This window comes from Rhinolophus ferrumequinum, chromosome 24 (assembly GCF_004115265.2).
Source record: "Rhinolophus ferrumequinum isolate MPI-CBG mRhiFer1 chromosome 24, mRhiFer1_v1.p, whole genome shotgun sequence".
NCBI lineage: Eukaryota > Metazoa > Chordata > Mammalia > Chiroptera > Rhinolophidae > Rhinolophus > Rhinolophus ferrumequinum.
The window spans coordinates 43809139-43825251 of NC_046307.1; the positions used below are offsets into that span (position 1 = coordinate 43809139).

Below are 16113 nucleotides of genomic sequence, written 5' to 3' on the forward strand. Positions count from 1 at the left end.
AGGGGACATAGCGTGTCACTCCCAGGGCTGGGGGAGTCTGTGGGCTGTGTCCCCACCCGGCCTTCCCTGTGAGCGGCAGTAACGGACTCTGAGAGCCTGAAGGACCGGGAAAGGCACTGGAGGTAGGGACCAGGATCCGTGTCCCCTCCCGCTGGAATAACAGGTCGCAGCACCTCCGTGAATTATGTGGGGCGAAGGCCAGGCCAGGAAAGCACAGCGGAGAAGCATGGCTCCATGTTACCCAAGGAAGAGGCAAGATCAGGTTCCAACAGGTAAACGTGGTCCCTGAAAGGTAACTTAGGCTGTCTTCATAGACATACAGCAGGAAGAATAGAGGAGGTGATCTAGCTCTGCCACTCAACTCACGTCCAGACGGTTTGGGTCCACACCTCCAGGGAGATAACAAAAGCTCACTCATAGAGCACCTACCATGCACCAGGCACTGCTCTAAGAGCTTTGCATTTATTAACATTATTTACTTATAATCCTGTGAAGACAGTACTGGTATTCTCCACTTTACAGGCGAGCACAGAGACATTAATAACCGGCCTGGTGAAGCAGCAGCCAAACCCTGGAGTGTGACCCCACAGCCCCTGTGCGTACAGACGCCAGGCCAACAGGTCGCTGTGGGCGTGTTGGAAGGTGGGTGAGGGACGCCGAATGGACACAAAGCCAGGTTGTCTGAGAAAAGGCAGAAGGACAGGGCATGTCTGGTGAGGGGAAGGGCCTAGGGGACCCACGTCCCTGCAGAGCATAACACAGCAGGCTCCCCGAGGCCTGTGGGTGGACTCGCATGTGACTGCGTCCACCTTCCCGGAGAACCCAGCACAGCCTCGCTGGGCCGTGCGCGCCCCTGGAGAAGCTGTGAGAGGTGTCCCAGCACACGCACGCTGGACCTGAGAAGTGCCCCGAGAGAATGGCCACAGCACCGTGGGGCACGCGCCCTGGGGGCACCAACAGTGGAAGAGCGTGAACGCTCAGCAACACGGCGCCCGGATGCCAGCGCCAGCCTCCACGGCCCACGTGCCAGCCTCCATGGCCCACGTACCAGCCTCTACAGCCCACGGGTCTGCCACGACCTGAAGCTTGAGGAATGCAGACTGTGGGTTCTACACAGTCCCACAGAGAGCAAGGGTGTGACCCAGGCGCCAGAATAACCACCACAAACTAGCAAAGGGCTCACCTGGGGGGCAAGATGGAGAAGTCTGGAGATGGGTGGGGGTGCTTAATGCCACTGAGCCGCACACTCAGAACGGGTGCAATGCTGAGCTTCACGCTGTGTGCCCTTTACCACAATTACCAATTTAGAAAGAAAGACGGGGAGGATCTGAGAGGGGCACGTGGGAGGCTTTGGCGGGAGGTGTCGGGGCGTTGAACACAGGCCTCTCATCCCTCCTGAGCCTGCCTGTCACAGGGAGCGCGTGGGGTTAGTTTTAAGCTGGAAGGGCCAGTATCAGGTATTCATGGGACTATTCTCATACCTTTGGCTGTATTGAATATTTTATAATTAGTGAAATATTTATTATAAGTTTCTTAAATATTTGAGACACCTTAAATATTTTATAATAAGTTTTAAAATGTTTTCAAAAGGAAGGGACATCTGTGTAAGGCTGAGCTCCCCGTCTCTGGAGGTGTGCAAGGAGAGGCAGGGTGTCAGAGAGGGCACTCTCCCTGGCAGGTGGACAAAAGCAGTGTTTCCTAAACCAGGAAACCCGTCAGAACCACTCAAGAGCTTTACAAATCGGACTTCCAGGGCCCATCTCTCGCCTGGCTCACTAGGTCTCAGCAGGGCACCGTCGTGCTTTGTGCTGTTCTCCCTGGCCCCGAGGACCAGGCTCAGGGTACTCGGGCCCCTGGCCAGCTCGGCTGATCCCAGGGCTGGGAACAAAAGGCTGCCGGTTTCACAGCCACTGAGTAAAGGATGAAAGGTACCAACCCCAGAACTTGATGCCTGGGGCTGTGGGTCAAGGACCTTTGACAGTGATTCAGGGAGTGAACGCAAAGGCTCCCACTGCACAGAAGGAACACTGAAAGCCAGAGAGGGGAGGAACGGTCTCAGGGTCACAGGGGCCAGGACGGAGGGAGGACTAGCATCCAAGCCTTCTCGTCTCCTTTCCACAGTGGCTTCCCTGTGTCCTGAGGACTTACGGTGTCTGGGGGCACCCCTCCCTGGGATGGCCCCCTTTGACCTCGAGCCTCTCCTGGCTTCGCCTGCACACTGAGGAAGCATTAGACCTTTGACGACTGACTGTGGCGGACTCGGCGTGGGCATAACTGGGCTCCTGCAAATGGTTCCCAGGAGGGCTCAGTCCTCCTCTCACAAGCCAATGGCTCTGACACCCCAGCCTTTCAGCATCCCAAAGACAAAGACTTTAAAGCACCTAGTACGTGCCAGGCACCATGCCAGGGCATGGCAGGAACAAATGGGGGACGACACAGCAAGGTGCCTGAGGAATGACATCAAGAGAACCTGCCAACTCTGGCCTCTGCCCTCTGGGCCCAGAGAAGGGAAGGAATTCTCCCTGGGTCACACAGCAAAGCTGCAGCAGAACGGGACGAGGGCCTGACTTCCCTGAGCCCTCTCCAGGGGGCTCCCCGCTGCTCCCCGAGGACCCTGTGGGGAGGCCAGGAGGAGGGTGGTGATCACTCTGCAGCTGGTTCCCATGCAACAGGGCGCTGGAGCAGAGGGGCTGAGAGCTTGTCTGCAGACAGGCTGCCACTTGCCAGATGGGGGCCTTGGGCACATCACTCAGTCTGTGTGTCGCTGCTTCCTCCTTGGAAAGCCAGCAGGTAGCCAAGGGCTGAGAGAACCAGTTGTAACAATGCCAGCTCACTGCTATCGAATGTTTGATCCGACAAGTGCTGATACACATATTTAACGCCATTAAAGGCAGTAAATGGGGAGCAGCACCATGGAGCACGTAATGGTGTCATGGCTCCCATTTACAGATGAAGAAACTGAGTGCTGTGAGCAAGTGGCGAGGCTGGGACTTGGGCCCTGGCACAGGGGCCCCAGTATGAAGGAGGGCACCAGAGAGGGTCCAGGCCCGGGAGGGAGAGGTGGTATCCAGGGCTGGGGACATGGGTGTGTCCAGTTGGTAAAAGTTTATTGAGCTAAAGATACCTATGATGTGCACACTTTTCTGTCTGTTACATTCCGATAAAAGGTTCTAGAGAGAGAGAGAGAGGAGGTCAGATCAATGTAACCTGCTGGTTCGCTGGAGAAAGGAGTAAATACTGATGGGGCAGCTGGGGGGCTGGCTCTGCCCTTGACTGAGGTTGGGAGCAGGGGAAGGAGGGCTTGGCAGGCAAGGCTGGGGCTGTGACAAGTTGGTGCCATCATGCCAGGTGTGGGGTGCTGAGACAGGACAAGGGAGAGGCCCCAAGGCCTGCACTGGACAGAGACGTCTGGGCAGGAGCTAGAGAGGCCAGGCTCCACCTGTGTGAAGATGTGGCTAATGCCGGGGCGGGGGAGGGACTTTCTGAGGACCTACATCTGAGGAAACCGCTGAGAAGGAAGAGCCCAGAGGTGGGAGGGACTCTGACGCCGAGAGCAGAGAAGAGGTTGTTTCAAGACAGAAGGCATGATCCATGACATGGAATCTGGTGTCTGTGGGAACCCTCAGAAACAACAGGGGAGGTGTCATCACGGTCCCCAGGGGACAGATGAGTCCCAGAGGACAGCTCAGTGTGCACCAGATGGACCCGCCATAGCACGCACAAGCTGGGCTACAAAGGGCTCGGGATACACCAAAGGGGGGTGGTGGGGAGGGTGGGGCGCAGACAGGCACGTGCAGGGAGACTGCGGGCTGAGGCCGTACAGAGCAGGGGTGGGGGAAGGGAGACATTCTGCACAGTGGACACCGGGGTGGGGGAATGTCCACCCTGGAGGGGAAGGAGTGTCGGGGCTGCCTGACCCGCACCTGGCCCTGCAGGGTACCCCTGGGGTGTGGAGAGGAAGGGGGGGCCGCGTTCAGCAGCCTGACACTGTGCGGTGGTCAGGACCCTGGACAGCTCCAAGCGGGCCCTGGACGCAGCAGGCCCAGATGGGGTGACCCTACCTCTTTCCTACCTCCCAGCCTGGTCCCAGCTCAGGCGCTTCCCATACTGTCTGCACCCCATGTGCTGTGCAGACGCCGCTGGAGAGTCCATCTCATTGTCCTTCCAAGTCCTGCCCCTTTCCCTCCAGGAAGTGGACTCGAACCCGTCTGTCTTGTCTGAGCTCTGCCTACACTCACAGTTCCAGTGTGGGAGGGTCGGCGCCTGTGGGAGCCATATCTCCAGCCAGCTCAAGGCTCCTGGGGTCGGTCTCTCCAGTGCCCTGGGTCCCCCGACGGGCAGTCACACCATGTGCACTGCCCCACCTCCACCTGTCCCTCCACAGGAGCCTCAGAGCCTCAGCCTGGAACCGGGGCCTGCGGATGTGCCCATGCAAGCAGCCAGGCTGGGGACAGCACATGTCCAGGGTGAGGGCCAGCTGGAGGAGCCTGGGCCGGGACAAGCGGAGAACCCCCCACGGGCAGCTCGGTGCCTTCCATCTCTATGCAGAGAGCAGAACGGCTGCAAGATCCAAGCGTGAGGTATGTCTCGGGGTGCAGGCTCAGGGCAATGGGGGCAACCGCTCTCCACCCCCGTTTCCTGCAGTCGCTCAGGGCCATTGTATTAGACGAGCTCAGGCCAGACAGGGCCTGCACACAGGAGTGTTAAGCAAACGTGTCCTCACTCACTCCAGCCTCCGCTGGCACGCCTTGGCAGAGAAGTGTCTCCTGAGATCTGGGCACGTTCCCCGCCCCCGCCCAGGAAATCATCAGCATGAAAACAAGGGTCTCTGCTACTTTCGCTTCTGGCTCCCAGGCCTGAATGCCCATCACCTCCCCGCCCCCAGGCTTGGCCCTCTTCCCCCAACCCCCCTTCCTCTGCCATCTCACCCCACAGCTGTCACCAACCTGGCTGTGGCACCGGCCTCCCTCCCCAGGCCCTCCTGCTCCCCGAACCCCCTGACCCACTTTGGCTGCTGGATTCACTTTGCTGGGTGGGCTGGGGTGTGATGGGGAGCCCGGCTGCAGCCTCAGCTGTGAGTCACTGAGGCTGAGCCAGTGGAGGGGGCAGGGAGGGAGGGCAAAGACGGTCAGGGGTCGGGAAACGTGTGCAGAGCTGCTTACGCACACGTGCAGAGGCGGGGGAGGGGAGGCCTAGGTGCCACGCTCCCCCAGTGCCTGTCAATCTCACCAGCAGCTGCCGTCGCCACTGTCACACCAACGATAAACACAGAGAGGTTAAGCGACTTGCCCCTGATTGCACAGCTGGTTAGCAACGAACCCGTATTTAAACCTGGGGCTTGTAGCGGGTCCCCTGCCCTGCTGCCAAGGAGAGCGGTCAACGGCCAGAGGTCAGAGCAGGAGTAAGGTCTGTGAGGGGAGGAGGTGAGGGGGATCATCTCAGGCTGAAAGGCAAGCGAAGCATGTGGCCGGGGTGGGTGCGGTGGGGCAGGCGGCACAACCCCACACCCTGGCCAGAAGCAGAAGGGATCCCCAGGGAGCCAGAGAGAGGCCAGAGATGGGGGCACCCCGAGGCACTGCCTCCCTGCTGCTAATTAAGTCCAGGAAGCTGGGGGTGGGCATTCTGCAAGGAAATGAAAAGACAAACTGAGATCTAGGAGCAGAAACCCTGGCCCCCCACCAGGCGGAGATGAGCAAGCCAAGAAGGGGTTCTGGGGAGCACAGGCCCAGGGCCCCAAGATGAGACAGCTGTGGGCAGCAGGAGGAGGGCATGGGGGGAGGGGAAGGGCAGGCCCCAGGCCCCTGGGGATGCACTGGGATGGGGCCAGGGCTCATCTCGCATGTGCCAGCGTGTGGCCTCAGGAATACCACACGGCAGAAGTCTGCTGCCTCCAAAAGCGTAGGCACCAAGGAAATGTGTCACAAACAGATGAACTATTCGGTGAGGCAGCCGTGGACTGTAGTGGGCCAGGGAACAGGCTCAGGTGCCCACTGTGGAGACTTAGCCAGCACACTCCTTTCCCTTCACCACGCCCCTTTTCCTGCCGAGATGCAGATACAACGGCTGGAGGTGCAGCAGCCATCTTGAGGCCATGAGGACACTGTAAGAATGACACAGGAGGGAGGTACACGGAACGTCCTCAGGCTGTGCACCACCCACCCCTTCACATGAGAAAAATGAATCCCGAGGTGGGGTTCAACCACACGATGCTCAGGTTTCTGTCTTGTGCTGCCAACTTCAATCCCTAGGTGACACGGCATAAAATAATGCTGAATAAGTTTATTAGAAAGTTACTCTCAATTTAATTCTTTTCAGTGCTTCTGATTACATCAAAAAGAAAGTCTCGGATGGGGCTGGTAAGCCTTGAACACCCCTGTACACTTGCTGTTCTTCCTTTTTAATAAAGCGACAGCAAGCCTTGGGCTCCAAGCCTCCCCTGGGCTGTGGCATCCAACTAGAATTTAATAACATTGTTTTGTTTCCACTGAATTTATTTTTATGATTATGAATTCTATTTATGGCAAAGGAGGGTTGTTTTCCATTTGTAGTACTGCTATAAAACTTCCCTTTTAAATAAACGTATTTAAGTTTTTAAAATGTGAATTTACTTAGAGAAAAATGGTAAGGACACAGAGGGACTGCGGGGGCATGTGGGCGGCTACTGCCCAGCCTGCATTCCGCTCTCTGCCCCTGGGCACAGGGAGGGAGGCGGGCAGGGCAAGGCCAGCCTGGGGGCTGAGTCTTCATTGTCTGTCTGTCCATCCTGGAACAAGGGGTGGATGGCTGGCCCCCTGGCACTGGGAACCTCTAGAAGGTGAGACCTCAGAGTGGCGGGCTAGGCGACCAGGAATCAGCCGTGCGCTGTCCTGGTAACCAAGCCACTAACTCAAAGTCCCAGGCTCCTTCCAGCCGCCAGTGTGAGGCCCGACTTCAAAAGCGGGCCTCCGGGAGCCGGCATGACCTTTTCCTAATTAGCTCAGGCTGTTTGCTCCACAGCCGCCAGCTGATCTCCGGACAGCAGCTCTAACTGCAGCCACTGCCGCCTGTCACCATCAGGCAGATAAATAACTCTGCTCCTTGGAGAGGTGGGGGAGCAGAGCCGGGGCGTGCTGGGGAAGGAGAGGGTGGTGTGACAGTACGCTGGGTAGCCTTGGGAAAGTCACCAGTATGTCACACCAGCTCTGCTGGGGAAAGCATCACCCCATTTCTCAGAGAAGGAAACTGAGGTCCAGGGAGAAGAGGGGTCTTCCACAGGGGACGTGGGCTCTAGCTCTGCCAGCTCCCAGACCCCTCCCTCCCCACAGGGAGGCTCGCTGGGGCTCTGTCCCTGGTGCTCAACACGAGCCACCCAAAGGCTGGGCCACTGCAGCGGGTCACCTGGGGTCAGCAGAACACACAGAAGTTTCCCCTGGACTCTTAGGCATTGTTTCGAGAGAAGCACTTTCTAGGGACGAGGCCCTAGGACCAGGAAATGGAGGAGGAAGGAGGCAGGAATAGAATTGGGAAAGTTCAACTCACTGAATGACAAATGCTCTGTCTGAAAGGGATCTTGGAAACTGTACCCAGCCCACAAGTTCCTGAAGGAGACCTAGAGTGACGTGCGCACTCCTCCACGAGAGCCGCAGGAGCCAAGGGCCATCTGTTTTGCCACCTGCCTTCCTAGGTAGGCCAGGCTGCGAAACATCCCATCCATTCATTTAACCAACACCCATTCAGTGTGTACCCCGCGCCAGGCTGATGGAGCGAGCATGTAGCCTGGGCTGAGTGACAGGGAGACCAAGAGGCACGGCCCGGGGCTGAGGCCTGAGGGGCTCCAGCAGGCTGCAGGGGCCCCAGGTGGGCCTGCACTTGACTAGGGCTGGGACGGATGGGACCTCGGGAAGGAAGGAAAGACTAACAGTTATCTAACATGATGAACCACAGCCGGGTACCTCCCGGGCACCCATTGCATACTTACTGAGCACTTACTGTACACCAGGAAATTCACTCACCCCCTGTGTATGCTCACCTTATGGGAGAGGTCATTATCTCCATTTTACAGACAAAAAATGACTTGCCCAGAGTTCCACAGCCAAAAATCAGCAGAGTGGGGTCTGTCTCACACCAAGGTCACTGCAAAGACAGATCGACTTGGGAGAGAGGGCATTCTAGGCAAAGACATGGCGGGGCCGGGGGAAGGACAGGGCTGTCACCAGGAGTCTTGGCCAAAGCCCAGCTCTGCCTGCCGGCCTGTCCCACACACTCATGGCCGTGCCAGTGGCCTGAGGTCGGCACTGCCGAGTCTGCCCAGCCTGGCCCTAATTGCCTCGGCTCTGCCACAGCCCTGGCCTCCGGGGTGCCCTGTGCACCACTGGCGTCACGTCCCACTGCTGTGTGGGTCTCAGTCTGGATGCTCAAGGGGGTCTCATGCCACTGGCATTCAGAGCTGACACCCCCAGATTGCCCTGTCTGCTAAATAATTTCTAAACAAATCCATGGAGATGGTTCTTGGAGACACCCTCATGTTTCAGATAGGGGAACTGAGGCCCCAAAAGGGGCAGGTGCTTGTCAACGTCATGTGGAACCCAGCCCCCGCCCTCCCTAGACTTTCTTGAAGATGTCAGCTGAAGGGACGGGGCCGCGGCATGGAATGAACTATGCGTCCTCACTGCCCTCCCTCTTTCTAGACTCAGAGTGCCTCAAGGATTGGGGTCCCCAGCACCCTGCGCCAAGGCCTGGCAAATGGCAGGCCCGCACGGACGTCTGAAGGGCACGTGCAGGAGCAGTGACCAGGCGGCTTCACGTGCCCCGGCCTGGCCCTGCCCAGCTCTCGACCGCCTCCCACCCCAGCCCTGCCCACTGGTTCCTTCTCCCCACTGTGCTCTGGTCCTCACGATGCCCTGGCCTCGAGCCCAGAAGCCCCGCCCTGGTCTTCTCACGGCACCTCCTCAGGCCTCCCTTCCAGAGCCACCTCCTACAAGCGTCACTCTAAAGCCACTGACACATGAGAGCCATCTGACCACAAGCAGGCATGCCTTCACGGTCCTGGAAGGGGTCTGTCCCACATAAAGTCCCAGTCCACTAGAATTGGCAGAACCTAAGTATCACAGTCACTTGAAATAAACTCAATCTATAGAATCTTGTAACGCCAGCTGGCAGCAGGCAAGCTGTGGACCCCAAGCCTAAAAGCCACTCTTCACTGCACTGTCATTTACCAACAGCGCCTCCTGCTGTCCGAGGGAAGTATTACAACCCAGCTCCATCACACAAGGAAATTCCCAGAGAGCAGCACCTGCACCAGCCAGGTTTGCAAACTGCCAAGTCTGTGACACACGAGGTGTCTCAGGCCCTGAGCCATCGCAGGATAGGTGACAGAAGAGGGCACAGTGGTGATCTAAAAGCGCCAACAGGAAATAACTCGTCCAGCTGCTTTCCAGCTGCAGGTGAGACTCCAGCAGACAGCACAGCTGGGTCACCAGGACAGCTGGAGTGCCATCGGGATGGCCACCTCGACCCCCCACTCGTTCACTTAGGAATTCAATGCAGCATTTTAGACGGTTTTTCAGGGAAGAACCTGTGTTCAGATACACGTGAGTCAATGCTAACATGTCCCGTGTTGTACACGTGGTGGCTTTACACTCGCACACATTCCCACAACATGGTGGGAGCAAAACCCATGACACCCCACAGAGCACCCAACTCACGAGGGAGGACACTGCACAGGCCACCACCCACTCAGACCACCCCAGGGCCCCAAAGCCTCTCGCCGTACCCTGAAGCAGCCTGTTCACTCCACTAGATGGGCAACAGCTCTGAACCAAGGTCGGTCCCTAAGGGACCTGCTGTGCAGGACAGCCGGCTCTGACCCCACGCCTTCCAGGCCTGTCCCGTGACCCCAGCACACCTGCCCCCCTTGCCGAGTGTCCGATGAGCAAGAGCACCCCTTACCTTTGGGTCAGGGCCTGCCGGTGACCTGGCTCATCTGAGAAGAACAGGCTGGCAGCTTCCTCCCCTCAGGGATCACAGACATCTTCTCCTCATTTCTGGACACAGAGGAAGAGCAAGGATCCAGCCAAAGCGTGGGGCAAATGGTCTCCAAGGCAGTGTCCACTGCAGGAAGACACAGAGGGGAGGAGGGAGGTGAGAAGGAGATGGGCCACGCTGCCTGCAGCCATGTCAGCTTTGGAAGGTCTGCAGGGTACAGTGCCACGGACTGCATGGAAGTTAGACCTCCAGCAACAAAACGTGCAAGCCCATGTCCCCAGGTCAAGGAGGCACGGAGAGGGCAAAGGGCAGGGGTGGAGGTGACACAGAGGCCGACAGACACAGACTGCAGAGTGCAGGCTGGCTGTGGCCCAGCTGCTGGGGTGGAAGCCCAGAAGCCCAGGGACCAGCGGGTCAGAGGGAACGTTCGAGGCACAGTGCACCCACATCCCTCTGAGCCCTGTGACCTACGTGAGAGGGAGGTGGACAAACAACTGAGGCCGAGACTCCGGGTGGCCAGGTCCGACAGGGCTCTCTGGGGGGCACCCCCCTCCATCCCGGGGCGCCAGAGTCCAGACCAGGCCAGCGACGACGTGAGCCTGTGATCTTGCAAGTCCAGTCTCCATCTACCCACAAGGTCCGATCATTCATTCATTCATTCCTTCACTCACTCGCTGGCTCAACCCCAACAGACACTGAGTGTGGTGTTGATGCTATCTAGGACTATCTAGGCATCACCTCCTTTCACACTCCCTCTTCATTCGCTTGCCCCCCATTTTGTAGACAGGAAACAGGGAAACAGGCTGAGGGGAGACCTCTTCCCAGGGGCACAGAGCTGAGACATAGGACAGAGCCATGTTTGGACAAAGCCTGGAGCCATGATGCCACGCGCTCTGCATGCGTGACTGCAGGCACATAATTTACCAACTCAGGTGGCACAGCCAGATGGGGGAAGGAGGACGGGGTGCCCAGAGGTGACGGCATTTGGGGACAAGAGGGATTCTGGGAGCAAGGTTGGGGGGCTCTGGTTCACCTTGAGCCCCAATAGCCAGGCAGGACCCTCAGGAGCCTGGGCAGGAGCCGCGCCGGGCGCCACCTGCACCGCACATCCCTCACCCCAGGCTGGGAGCAGGAATTGAAAGGCGAGAAGGAACCTGTCTAGCGAGGAAGAGGGTATGAGTGTGTGTGTGTGTGTGTGTGTGTGTAAGTATGAGTGTGTGTGTGAATGTGTGTGTGCCCACGCACACAAATACATGAGCGAGTGGCATGTAATTACCTAAAATTGTTGGTTAGAAGCGGATGTAAATAACCAAAAAATATGTGGGAAAGGGGGGGAATGCTCGTCAATTAAAGCTAATTACTTAACAGCTAATTGAAATAATGACGGCCTGCATTTGAATATGCTAATGAGGCCGAACCTGCCTTGGAAAAGGTAATTAGAATAAAAATGGAGGGATCATGGGGAGCTCCGAGCTCCCCACCAGCCTGGCCTGGGGGGAGGCCTCCAGGCCAAGCTGCAGCCCAGGGACCAGGTGCCATTGCGCCTCCTGTGTCCAGGCCGTTGACCACATGTGCGCTCGCTGGAGTGCTCTCTTCCTGCCGTCGGCCCAGCAGCGCCTGCTCTCGTCTCCTGGGTCCTGGTCCCCCGACAACCCCAGCTCCTCTCAGGCTCTCCAGCCAAGCTGTCCAAAGGCGGAACGAATGTGAGCCCCCACGCATGTGAGCAGAAGCCAGGCCACCCCACAGGTAGTGCAGTGGTTCCTCCCGGTCTGCCAGTGAGTTCAGTGTCCTCACCTCACATGCTGGTCCCCTCCCAGGGCTTTCCACTCTCTCAGCATCACTTGCAGACCCACAGATGACACGTGCGTGTGTGCACACACATGTGCACACACTCACGGTTCTCCACAGGCACATGTGGGCAGGGGCACCCTACACGCTCACTCTAACCCCACTGAGCTTCAGCCCAGCCCCCACCCCCAGGTCCTGCCCAAGGGGCTGACCACAAAGGGGCCCCAGGCCAGAGACAGCCCTGGGGCCCACTCTCACTCTCTTTCCCCAGCTGGCAGATCCAAAGCATCTCTCAGGGCCGCCCTGGTGGGAGCCACCAGCTCCCCAGACTGTCTATGGGCCTGGGGAGTGGGGGCGTGGAGTGGCGGGGCCTGGCGGGGCTGCACTCCTTCAGGGATCAAGGTAATCACACCATTTGACGGTGGCACTGGCACTACTACTGGAAACCCACAGGTCTGCACAGCCATGCCCATAACGGATTTGCAGAACCATGACAGGTGGAGTCCGCTGAATCTGGTGACCTGAAATCAAGGGGTGTGCCCCCGGGGCGGCATGTGAAGACGGAGCAGCTCGGTGTAGGAATGGGAGGAGGCAACTGGAAAGGGCGCTGGCCTGCCTGCCCACGTGGCAGGGGGATGGGGCGGGGGAACCAGGTGGCAGATGCTGGCATCTGAGCAACACGCTCACTGCGTGACCTCCACAAGCCCTGGAATGCCGCACCTCAGTTTCCCCCGTTGAAAAGAGACAATAGTGGACACCTCTCACCAGGTCACAGCGCAAGCTTGCCCAAACCCATAGGCCAGGGAGCCCCAAAAGTCTCAGAGACCACCTGGGCTGGAGGGGTCAAAGGTGACGACACACCCTGGAAAGTGCAGATGCACAGTGATATTTGGGGCTTCACCTGGGCCCCAAAGAGCATTTGGGGACTCTAAGTCTCCATTTTACAGGTTGAGAATGCACCTGTGCCAGAATTCCACAGGAGGGAAACTGAAGCCCAAATCCATTAATTGAATTGTTGTGGAACCAAATAGCACTGAGGCCCAGACACAGGACAGCTCCAGAGGCTGGTGGATCCCATGACACAGACAGGTAAACTGAGGCCCTGAGAGGCCAAGTGACGGGTCCCAGATCACACGTTACGGTGGGGGAGGGTGTGAGGCCTCCCTTCTCTCGCCCTGAGAGCGCCAGTGCCTTTTCTGGCCCTGTGTGCAGCTGGGCGAGGGCCCGGCCCCCACTATGCGGTGCCCCTCCGGCGGTGGAGGCAGCAGCTGTCAGGGAGCAAAGCCGAGCGGGCTCCCCTGGTGTCCGCAGGGGGAAGGGCACCCCAAATCCTCCTCCTCCTCCTCCTTCTAGGATGGGAGCGCTCCTCCACTTGAAATCGGGGTAAGAGGGGTGGAAAATGAGAGCGCCCAAACTTGACATTTGCATTTCAAACACTTATATCAGCAAAACAAATAACAGTAATTATACCATTTGCATATTTTGTGCAATGATTGTTTAGCGAGGAGGGGGAGGGGCTCCTGCTGAAGCCAGCAGCCCGGCCTCCCCGCAGCTGCACCCGCTGTGCAGCCCCACCCACCAGAGTCTCCATCCAGCCTGCCTACTGAGGACAGGAACAGAGGGGTGCCCCAGGGACAGAGGGGTGCCCCAGGGAGCAGGAAGACACTGCCCTCTGTCTGGGCAACCTCTCCCACTATGTGAGCCTGGCTTGACAGGAGCCAGGCACCCCATCTGTGAAATGGGGAGCTGCTGGCTGCTCTGGGGCGCTGCAGGTGTGCCCCCATTACCTGTCACCTCAGGCTATGCCCCTTCTCCTCCAGGTTCTGTCCTTCAACCACTCCAAGCCCTTTCTAACTCATCCCCCGCCCCAGCGCATGGCCACCTCAGGACTTTGCACGTGATGACATTCCCAACTGGTAGCCTTTCTCCCAGGTCTACCCACGGCTGCTCCTTCTCATCAGTCACAGCCCAGTTCCAATGTCACTTCCCAACCACCCTGATGGGACAAGCAGGGCTGCCCTCTCTGGGGCCAAGAACTCTGCTAGGCTCCACACTGGCCTCACTGCAGGGCCTAGCCCACTGCCTGGAACACAGCCCCCAGGCCCACCTCTCCCCAGACGCTGCAGTGGGTGCAGCCTTCCTGGGCGCAGGGGTTCCCCACCTGGTTCTGAGCCAAGCCAATGCGTGCAAGGTCTGTGGTGAGCGCATGACTCATGTCTGTTTCTGTGTGTAAAGTGTGTGTATATGTGCATGTATTTATGTGTGCATATGGATGTGTGTGCACGTGTTTGTATTGAGTGTACATATGTGTATGTACAAGTATCTACATGTGTATATGTGTGTGCATGTGTATGCACATGTATTTCAGTGTATGTGTATGTATTTGTGTGCACGTGTATTTGAGTGTGCATGTGATGTGTATGTGTGTGCACGTGTTTGTGTATGAGTGTGTGTGTGTATGTACTTATGTGTGCATATGTGATGTGTGTATATGTGTGTGCATGTGTGTGTACTATGAATTCTGGGTCAGGAAGCAGGTGCCAGGCTCTGCATGCCCAGCCCCACAGCTCAGTCTCAGGGTGAGGCGGGGACGGGGCTTGGCCCACCCCCGTCAGGAGCTGGGAGAGGGTGGTGGGCCTGCACAGCATCCCACGGCCCTCCTACCCCCTCCTGGTTCTCCCCTCCCCCTCCCCATCACAGCTAGGCTGGGCCCCCCCCGAGAGGCAACACAGGAAACCCCCTCCCCTGGGGAGGCTCCCCCTTCTCCTGAACAAGGACTGTAACAGCAAAGCCATCACTGTAGTACCGTGTGGTTGGCAGACTCACTAAATGCCACGTGCATTTTCCCAGAGCCCCACGAGGTGGGAACTATATTATTACTATGTCTGGGTTCCAGATGGAGAAACTGAGGCTCTCTTGCCCAAGGTCACAAACATGAGCCAGGATTTGTTTGTGCTTTTTTTAGGGCAAACGCCCCCAAAGCACTGACTCTTGGTGACAGAACTCATGACAGGTGTCATTAGCACCCCCATTTCACAGATGAGAAAACTGAGTCCCAAACACATGACGAGACCTGCCCAAGGTTACCCAGGATATTGCTAAGCTGGGCTAACAGATCTTTAAATCTTGCTTTTGATTTAAAGTCAGGCAGAGGCAGCGAAGGGGACTGTCCTGATGGTAATTACAGCTCCACGGTTCCTGTACTGGCTGCAGGCAGCGCCACCTCCCTCCTCCCCTAATCTCTTCCCACTGGCTTAGTTAGGCTGGGGCTGAGGCAGAGCCCCAAGATTCTGAAGTGCAGGTGAGGCCCCTTCCCCTGGTAAACTCTGAGCAGTAATTAACTCCTTTCTTCACACCCCACAGCCCCACAAATTACAGAGGCAGTAAACAGTTAAATATGAAATATTAAGCAATAAAAAAAGCAAGATGAAAACAGAATTCAATATTTATCAGTCCTCAGGAGGGAGACAGGCTTTCCAAGTTCCAGAGGAATAGAATAAATTGTAAAAGAAACAAGAGGCAGACTTGACCGTATAAAAATAAGGAAAGGACCATAAAAAATAACAAAAATTAAAAGATATACAACATACAGTTGGAAATATTCATGACAATTGTAACAGAGAAATGATAATTATCTTCATTATGTATCAAACTCATTCAAATTGAGGAGGGAAACACCAACAACGTATAAACAAATGAGTAGAAGAACAGACACAAACAAAATACAGGTGGTTAAAAATATATGGAACAATGTTCAACCTCTTTCATAATCAGGGAAATGCAAATTTAAAAAAATACATTTAGGCTCATCAAATAAACCATGATCTAGCAAAAACAACCAAAAAAAAGAAAACCTTTAAAAATAGATAATATCCAGTGCTGGTAAGGTTATGGTAAAACTGGCAAAATTCTTTTGGAAAGTCATTTGGAAAGAAACACAGATCGAAAGTTGTTCAACTGTACATGGCTTACAACAAACAACATACTTAATGGTAAAACCAAAATTTTCCTTTGAGTTCAAGACCAACACAAGGATTCCTGCTACCACCACTTCTATTCAATACTCAGCCAGTGCAGTAAGGCAAGAAAAAGAAATAAAAATGATACAATTCAGAAAGGAAGAAACAAAACTCTAGTCATTCACAGGTATCACGACTGTGTACATAAAAATCCCACAGGATGTACAAATTCAGTAATGGATAACAAAGCTTCAAGCTCTGAATGTCAAATCCATATACAAGTGTAGAGTAGATTTCTATATGTTTGCAGTAAGTAGAAAATGCACATTTCAAGTCAACACTGCAAGTTGATCTATAGATTCAATATAATCACAATCAAAAACCCAGAAGATTTTTTTCTTTT

General features: G+C 56.2%; 1 protein-coding gene across 3 annotated transcripts in view; it reads right to left on the reverse strand.

Annotated features, from left to right (window-relative positions):
- The window catches only part of ELFN1 (extracellular leucine rich repeat and fibronectin type III domain containing 1), a 58797-nt gene that overhangs the window by 16668 nt on the left and 26016 nt on the right, over positions 1 to 16113 (reverse strand). For 2 of the 3 annotated variants that reach the window (XM_033095716.1, XM_033095718.1), the window contains exon 2: positions 9928 to 10089. The gene's annotated coding sequence lies outside the window, so the exon portion shown is untranslated. Of the gene's footprint in view, positions 1 to 4072; positions 4089 to 9927; positions 10090 to 16113 lie in introns of those variants that run through there. The other variant, XM_033095719.1, reaches the window with a different exon arrangement.